The sequence below is a fragment of the Physeter macrocephalus genome, chromosome 15 (assembly GCF_002837175.3).
Source record: "Physeter macrocephalus isolate SW-GA chromosome 15, ASM283717v5, whole genome shotgun sequence".
Taxonomy (NCBI): domain Eukaryota; kingdom Metazoa; phylum Chordata; class Mammalia; order Artiodactyla; family Physeteridae; genus Physeter; species Physeter macrocephalus.
The window spans coordinates 25,280,585-25,289,669 of record NC_041228.1 but is presented as its reverse complement, the minus strand read 5'-3'; the positions used below and the strand labels follow the sequence as shown (position 1 = coordinate 25,289,669).

The 9,085-nt window shown below is 32.7% G+C and overlaps 1 protein-coding gene across 3 annotated transcripts in view; it reads right to left on the bottom strand.

Annotated features, from left to right (window-relative positions):
- The window catches only part of CSMD3 (CUB and Sushi multiple domains 3), a 1,193,315-nt gene that overhangs the window by 131,525 nt on the left and 1,052,705 nt on the right, over positions 1-9,085 (bottom strand). The window lies entirely within an intron of this gene.

Genomic DNA, 9,085 nt, shown 5'->3' with positions numbered 1-9,085 from the left:
ACGCGGGCCTCTCACTGCTGTGGCCTCTCCCGTTGCGGAGCACAGGCTCCGGACGCGCAGGCTCAGCGGCCATGGCTCACGGGCCCAGCCGCTCCGCGGCACGTGGGATCTTCCCGGACCGGGGCACGAACCCGTGTCCCCTGCATCGGCAGGCGGACTCTCAACCACTGAGCCACCAGGGAAGCCCTAGTTTAGCATTTTTAATTTAAATATAGTTGATTTACAATGTTGTGTTAATTTCTGCTGTACAGAAAAGTGATTCAGTTATACATATATATACATATATATATATATACTTTTTTATATCCTTTTCCAGTATGGTTTATCACAGGATATTGAATATAGTTCTCTGTGCTATAGAGTGGGACCATTCTATATATAATAATTTGGATCTGCAAACCCCAAACTGCCACTCTGTCCCTCTTCCACCCTCCCTCCCCCTTGGCAACCACAAGTCTGTTCTCTATGTCTGTGAGTCTGTTTCTGTTTCATAGATAAGTTCATTTGTGTCATATTTTAGATTCCACATATAAGTGATATTATATGGTATTTGTCTCTCTTTCTGACTTACTTCACTTAGCATGATAATCTCTAAGTCCATGTACGTTCCTGCAAATGGCATTATTTCTAAAATGATTCATTTAAAGGAATAAAAATTGTTTGATGTTTTTGTCAAAATATTTTTTCAAACATGTGAATGTATTATTATTAAAAACATTTTATCTTCAATAAGAGCCAATGTTTATTATCTATTTCTCTGTAGTTCACATTTTGAACTAATCTCATACATATTTGAATGGAGGGAGGAAGCAGTCACCACTCCAAAATCATTGTATATGTGTGTGAATATACATATTCATTATAAATATTCACACTATATATTTATTTATTAAAAAACATTAAAAACTAAATTCTAAAGTATGACTATATCGTATATATTCCTTCACTCTTTGATCATGTTATTTCCCTCTGATAGATGCTATCATACATAACACCACCCTCTCCGTCACCTTTGTTGTATTTGACATAAACTAATAATGAATAATTATGTAATTAGTTGTTCAATGTTTATCCCCCTCTGAGAATATAAGTTCCAGAAGGGCAGCTTGAAGCACAGAGTCTTAAGCAAGCACTCAATAAACATTCGTTGTATAGATGAATGAATAGTATATAAAAGGAAGTGCATCCCTATTTTATTTCTTAATAAATACAAATGTCTATCTCTGCAAATGGAAGATAGTTTATCTAATAACATAATGGTCAGAGTAGCTAAAAATGATGTCACATTAAAGGATAGAAAATTAAATAAAAACAGTGACATGATGGAGTTATGGTTAGATCAGAAAGTAAGGCAGTAAAGAGTAGGAGGAAATTGGCCATTTGGGATGCATTTGAGGCAGTCCTAAAGGAGATAGGGTCATGTGGACTGTAATTCCAATGCCTGGTGCTGCAATTAGCTAGGTCCCTAAACATATGTAAAATCCCATATTTCTTGATTTTTTGTAATCTTGAATTTATAGAACTAGGAAAGATAAGTTACCATAAGTTGTGACCTACTGTTAAAATTTTAAGGGTTAAATGTCTCACTTCCCCTACTAGATTTTGAGATCCAAGAAAGACAGAAACTGTCTTATATTTACTTTCATCTCATTCAACACCCACTAATGGGTCTTACACATTAAATTCATCTGATTTCATAGAGCCCTTTTTAAGAATTACTAATCAAAAAAAAGTTATGATGTAAGCATATATGTCTTGTCAGTATGATTTCACTTTCCTTTGGTACAATCTTAGTTTCTTGAGAGTCCTGAACAGTACATTTATTACCCTTCACCATTAAAGTCATTTATGTGGTCATTCTTGCTGAGAAGGCCAAATTTAGTACACGTTCATTTCTCTTTTCTTTCTATCAAGTACTCCATTCAGGGTCATACACACAGAAAACTACTAACATCCAGAAGTGGTGATTTCCTCCTCTGGGAGGATAAATAAAAATACGGCACAGTGACGCCATAGAATATTGAGAGACTCATTTTTAAGTGAGATTTTTCCATAATATATACAGACACAGCAAAATATTTATGAAAGAGTTTTAACTTTAAAATGTGACATAAAACTCTATATGCAATAACAATTTCGTAGGTTAAAAATTCTTATATGCTAATAATCACAGGGAAAAATAACCAAAAGGAAATAAGTGAAATATTAGCAGTGGTTATGATTCTTGATAGGAGATTATTGGTGATTTTTATGTGTTTTCTTGTATATTCCTACATTTCTGAAATTTTTATAATGGAATGTAAATAATAAAATCACTTATCTATTAGATGAATTAGTATTAGCAGAGAACTTGGGGGTACAAGAATCTACTGCTTTCTATTTTTCTAGAAGAGATTGAGTTGGACCTGCTAATCTGTTTAATATGATTGTCTCAGGGAAGAAACCAAGGTAATGAAGTAATAGATGAGAAAGAGAAGTCATATGTTGATGACCTCTCTCATCTTTTTGCATTCAATTATTTTACATGCACTAAAGAAAATAAAGCAGAGATATCTGAAAATGCTACAGTTCCTATTTTAAAGTCATTTTTTAATTTACAGAACTGAGTGATTAAATAGTTTAAAAAATGTCTTCTTTAATAATTATTTTTCATTTCTTTATAAGTAACAATAGCAATAACTTATTCGTAGGAATCAGCAAAGAAAAGGTATTTGTAAAAGTGTTGCAAAGGATTCTCTCCGACTTAACAAAGCCAATCAGCATATTGAGTCATTTTCATCCTTATGAATGCAAATTTTGTAAAATTATGTCCTTGGCAATCAAAGATGCTCTCTGAGTGAATTTTTTTAATGGGAATTGGATCAATTAACTAGGTGTTGTAGCCAAAAACAAACAGAAATGAATACAGGGACAAATCTATATCAAAAATTGCACAGAGTTAATTACACCTGCTGTCAAATTACTGTGGTTAGTTACCCTGACTGAAAACATTAAAACCTTAGTTCTTAAATTTCCAACATTTATTTATAAACAAAAATTATTCTTTCCAATTCTGACCACAAGGCAACCTGGAGGAGAAAATGGTGTTAAACATACCATTTATATCTGATCATTCTGAATATATATATATATAGTATTCCATAATGATTTTAATGAGTCTTTAATGCAATGAGAGAGGGAGACAGGGAGGAGAAGAAAGCTAAATTATTGCTAAGATTCCCAGTAACATTGTTTTGTAAAAAGAAAAACCCCTTCATGAATTTGACATGACAACCCATGTATAAATTTATTGAAAATGAAGACCCAAAATACTGGATTTGCATTCATGTGAGAAAAGAACAGGAACTGAACCACGTCTTTGAGCAAGAGGTTGTATTCAGTGATAGTGAAGATCTTGTTATTTTAAAACATATCGCATGTCTTCAATATAAAATTTTTTCTCTAAATAATAGATACAAATAACCATTATGTCTATGTTTGCACCATATTTAAGGGTTTTTTAATATGCTAGAATTATCATTTGGCATTCCATATTTACCATTATAACAGTGTGAGAATAATGTAGAAGTTGGTGATAATCAAAGGGTGAATTCACTATGAGCTGGGCTACTAGTTGCTGGGCTTGTAGAAATCAGCAATGATAAGCATGCAGACTTTTTTCACCATAATGTACCTTGGATTAATTAATTAATCTACTAAAGAAAGTTTGTCAAATACTATTGTTACATGTAATTGAATGTCGATTAAATTCTTTTAGAAGGAACAATTCTGACTTCCAATAGTCACTGATGAGCAGCAGTGTAAGTTCAGGAACATGTGGTACAGGCTTCTCTCACATTTACCTTGATCCTTTTATTTACTTACTTTACTTCCGTTTACCTTACTTAACATTTAACTCAGCATTACTCTGAGAAACTAAGTGAATATTCAGTAATAGATACTACTTATCAAATTTTAGCCTACAGAATAAAGATAAGTGAAACGATAAAATAAATAGAATCTGGCATGTAGGTACCATTCATTCATTACATAAGCAATTATTAGGTACCTATTGTGTACTCTTATTGTGTTACATACATGCTGGAAATGCAAAGATCAATTAGCAACATAAGCAACCACGCTCTGAAGAAATTCTTGGTGGAGCAAGAGAGGGAGCTGGTTTAAAAGATGATTTCAGTGTAGTTGAACAATCACAATATATGAAGGTTGTCTTCTGTTTAAATAATTATTTCACAGGAAGTAACCTATGTGAATACCAAAAAATAATACATTTTACCAATTCATGATAATGAAGGGGAAGGTGAATATTCTGTCCTGGCATGTTAAATGAATAATGTTTTAAATTATTTTTCCTTGTTTTATGGAAAAAAGGAGGGAGTGTTTTTTGGTAAAACATACTGTAGTGTTTTGGGAAAGGCAGCAAGAAATGAAGCTGCAAAGGGAGGCAGGATGCAGGTTGTGTAAACAGTCTTATAATCTTAACCAGTGTAGAAAGTTGTAGTTTCCTTCTGTGAGTGATGGAGGGAAAATTCAGTTATTATGAACACAACCTCTGTCCTCTGTGTGCATCCTGGTTTCACTAGTTTCTTGCTTTGTTTTTAATTTTTATTTTTATAAAGTCTGAGATGATTTCTATGTCTCAGTTCCCTCACCTATAAAATGGATGCAAAAATACCAACCAACTTCATAGGAATATGGTGATACATAAAGAAAACAATACATGCATAACACTTAGATAGTCCCAGGAACATAGGAAGCTCTCAACAAATGTTAACTGGCATTAGAGAATGGTTGTAAGCATGGAAGTGAGGTTGTCCATTTGCATCCTATTAAGGATATTTCTTTTTTCTGTTCTCATGAAAGTATGTCTCTGCATGTTTAATATCAATAGGTCTCACATAAATACTCTAGGAATATAAAGAACACATATAAAGATTTCTATAGAGGGCGCAAAACTTAAGTACCTTCAGTTTTATAATTAATTCACAATGAAAAGTTTCTATATACAGCTAAACATATTGGCTTTTCTATGAGAAAATCCAGGAGACCAAGAGCAGTGTTATTGCCTCAAGATATAACCACAGAAACTTTAGGAATACAAAAGCACAATGCTTTTGGAATTCAGAAACTTAGGCTGAGCCATCTCTAAGTCAACAGAACAAAGACATGAAAAGTTGAGATGATCATGAAATAAATTTGGTTAAAAGAAAAGAACAAACTATGCTAAAACTAGAATGCTAAAACTAGAAATGTGTTTATAAAGATCAAGATCAATTACACTTATTTGCATGTAATATATTCTAAGCTAATGGCAATTTAGATTAGAAATGACAAATATTAATAATTTAATTTGGGCAGGACATGTTTCTATAATTAATATTTTATGAGATGATATGCATAAATTAGAACAAGAAAATTAGTTTAGGTAAAAATATAAATCTTACAATCACTATTTTTCACAAATAATCAATTATCTAATTAGCCCAAAGGAGAAAAATATTTTTAGTGATTATAAAAATAAACTCATTAAGACCTAATGCATTATGTCTTAAGCATATTGCTCAAGGAAGGAGAGCAGTAAAATAACTATTGTGTTGAATTGAAATCTTTTGTAATTTATAAGCTAGAGTTAAATGGATACATTTCTGAGCATTTCATATTTTATGACTATTTTTATGATTTGGATATTCAGACTAGCCCTCTAACTATTGCACAAGATGAAAAGATGTTTTCAGACCACCTGAGTTTTCACAAGATTGACAGAGAAATTATTAGTGGCAGGTATCATGAGTGCTCTCAGGTGTGGGAGGAGAGAAAAATCTATTCATTAAGGAAACATTACCTTTGTCTTCCTCAGAGACTACATCCTGAGATCTTTGAGCACCCCTAAATTTGTAACACCATGACTGCATGCAGTTTCTCCTTTTAAAATATGTACATTTTATAAGTTCAAAACCAAAAACTGCTCATTGATTTACTGATGTTCATTACCCCTCTAGGATTCTCCAGTAGTGAGTTTTATATGTGTGCCTCCACAAATATTAGGAAATGTGAGGGAAATTACATATGCATATTACAATCAAATAGTCATTTCAAGACTGTTAATGATAAGGCTGGACCAGAATCCAAGTGGCAAAGCAACTAGAAACTACCAGTTCTCTTTGTGGAAGCCTATTAACAACTGATATAATTAATGGCATTTCTTGCACTAGGGACATTTTCCCTAGCAATAAATACATTTGTGCAAGACATGCAATTATAACCAGAATCATATATGTCTAAAACACACACACACAAACTGAAGAATAGATTCCCATCTCTCAGTGCTCTTGTGGATCAGGAAACAGAAAAAATGTGATAACTTTACACAAGAAAAATGTTTGAAACAATATATTAACTCAGAGCAGCTACATCTATTCACATGACTACTAAACAAGTACACATTCCCAACACAAAGAATGATGTAGCTTCATGTCAACTTATGATAGCCCATATCAGAAAATGTAAATCAGACTCTCTTAACAAGTGTTTCAGCTTATCTTGATTAAGCAGCGAAAACTGTATTCTCTAACCTCTGGAACTCTGGTATATTTGCCTTAGCTGTAGTTGTGTCTCCCAAGGTTGCTAGGCAAACAGATCTTCTTCTTCCTGTCTTCTTTGTCTTCAACGTTCAATGCCTTTTGTTATTAACAGAAAGCAAGATTGACTTTTATCTTAATCTTTTCATTAATATTGGCTACTTCATTATAGATCAGGTAATTTGTTAGCATAAAATTAATAGAATTCATCAAAGTTTCAGAAATATGTAATTGGAGTAAATTTCCAAATTTATATTTATTACCTCACTTTGTGTGTCCGTAACTTAGTAAAAATGCTCTGATTTGTGGAACAATTACAACCTCTAAGAGAGCATACTTTGAGCAGTATGACCATAAATGTTAAAAAATATATTCATGAAGGTGGTCAAAAGGTACAAACTTCCAGTTATAAGATAAAGAAGTGTAATGTACTAGGGGTGCAATGTATGACATGATGGCTACAGTTCACACTGCTGTGTGACATACAGAAAAGTTAAAAGACAGTAGATCTTAAGAGCTCTCATCACAAGGAGAAATTTTTTTCCTTTCTTTTTTTGCATCTATATGAGATGACAGATAAACCTGTTGTAGTAATCTAAACCTGTTGTAGTAATCATTCCACAATATAAGTAAATCAAACCACCATTTTGTACACCTTAAACTTAAACAATGATGTATGAAAATTATTTCTCAGTAAAACTGGAAAAGATTTTTTAAAAAGTATTTGGAGACTAAAAGGTAGAAATACTAATCTCTATCTTCTAGAATTTTATTACTCAATTTCAAATGTTCTTCTATCTATGGAAGTTAAAGATTCAAATAGATATAAAAATGGGATTCTAAAAATTTTTGTCCATTACATTATATGTCTTCTGAAGTATCTATCTGGGATATGTGAGTACTAAGAGAACACTGAATTTATAGTTTAAAAGAAAAAAGATCAGTTTTTTATTGATTATCATAGTTTGATTAACTTCTAAAAGCCTAACTGGTAAATAAATAAGTTTGACAGGGCATTCAATCCATTTCCAATCTTTAGAAAAACAGCTTTCAAAGCCGTCTTGGTATTTGTCTTATGTATATGTATAGCTGATTCACTTTGTTGTAAAGCAGAAACTAACACACCATTGTAAAGCAATTATACTCCAATAAAGATGTAAAAAAAAAAAAAAATAAGCCATCTTGGAAGACAAGTGCCTAAACCTAAATTCAGAAGTTCCCAGAAGGGATTACATAATCTTTCAATAACTGATACTAACATTTAACACTTTTTACTGCCAGAAAAAAAGCTTTACCCAAACTGAACTTCTTTTCATGAATCGCTATGAATTCTCTTCAAAATTCCTATAGAACATCCTTAGTCTACTGACTAGGCCTGTACTTAGTGTCCTAGTGTGGTAGAAAGGATTTTGGCTCCCATGATGTTACACCGGCAAGCATGTTATGTTACATGGCAAAATGAATTTGTGGATAAAATTAAGAAGGCTAATAAGCTGACCATAAAATATACAGGTTATTGGATGATTACTGGATGATTTTATATATATATGTAAAAAGTGGTATCCATTTACCATTTTTTCTTACATTGCAGGTAGCACCAAATGCACCTTCCATATAAGTTTCATTCTTGAAAGCTTATACCTATATTGGCATTATCATTAGTTAAATTGGGAAGCACTTTTGATTCCTAGATCCCACTGCAAGCTGTGAGATCTAATATTATAGATAAATAAAAGTGTTATGTTGATTTTAATTTATTTAATTTAATATCTAAGATCTAAAAATCAAAGAAAAAGTCTAAAAAATTAAAAGGCCAGCTCTCCAAAGGAATAAAGCAAAACTGTGATCATATACAAAGTGATATCTAAAGTAAAAACCAAAACAAAACACCAGAAACCTAAGAACCATCCTCTACACCTCTCTCTCTCTCATCTCCAACATCTAACTGTTAACTGGCTGTAAATCTTTCAATTTTACCTTATCATGTCCTGCATCTTTTAACATTTCATTGACACAACCACAATAACCATCTTCAGTTTCTCATCTGAACCACTGCTACTCCTTTCCTTGGGCACATTCTCTTCCTGCACTGCATTCCCCACTTTCCAAAATAAAAGGGCCTTTGAAAATTCAAAACTGACCAGGCTACTCCTCAGATTGAAACCCTTCAAGGAATCTCCTCTTTCTGCAAAATGAACCTGTCTGTCATCTCCTTAATCTAATCTTCTGGCACTTAAAATACAATGACAATGACAAATACAACCCAGTCATGTGGGTTCATCTCATTATCAGGAAAGGATGATGTTTCTTGAGGGTTTACTATGTACCTGGCCCTATGATAAACACTTTACATGGATGATCTCATTTAACTCTGACACAATATTTCAAGTTATATGCTATTATTATCACATATTATAGGTGAGGAAACTGAGTTCTTAGGGAACCTTACAAATCACCTAATGTCACATGGCTATCAAATGGCAGTTCCAAGAGAGAAACCTAAGTCT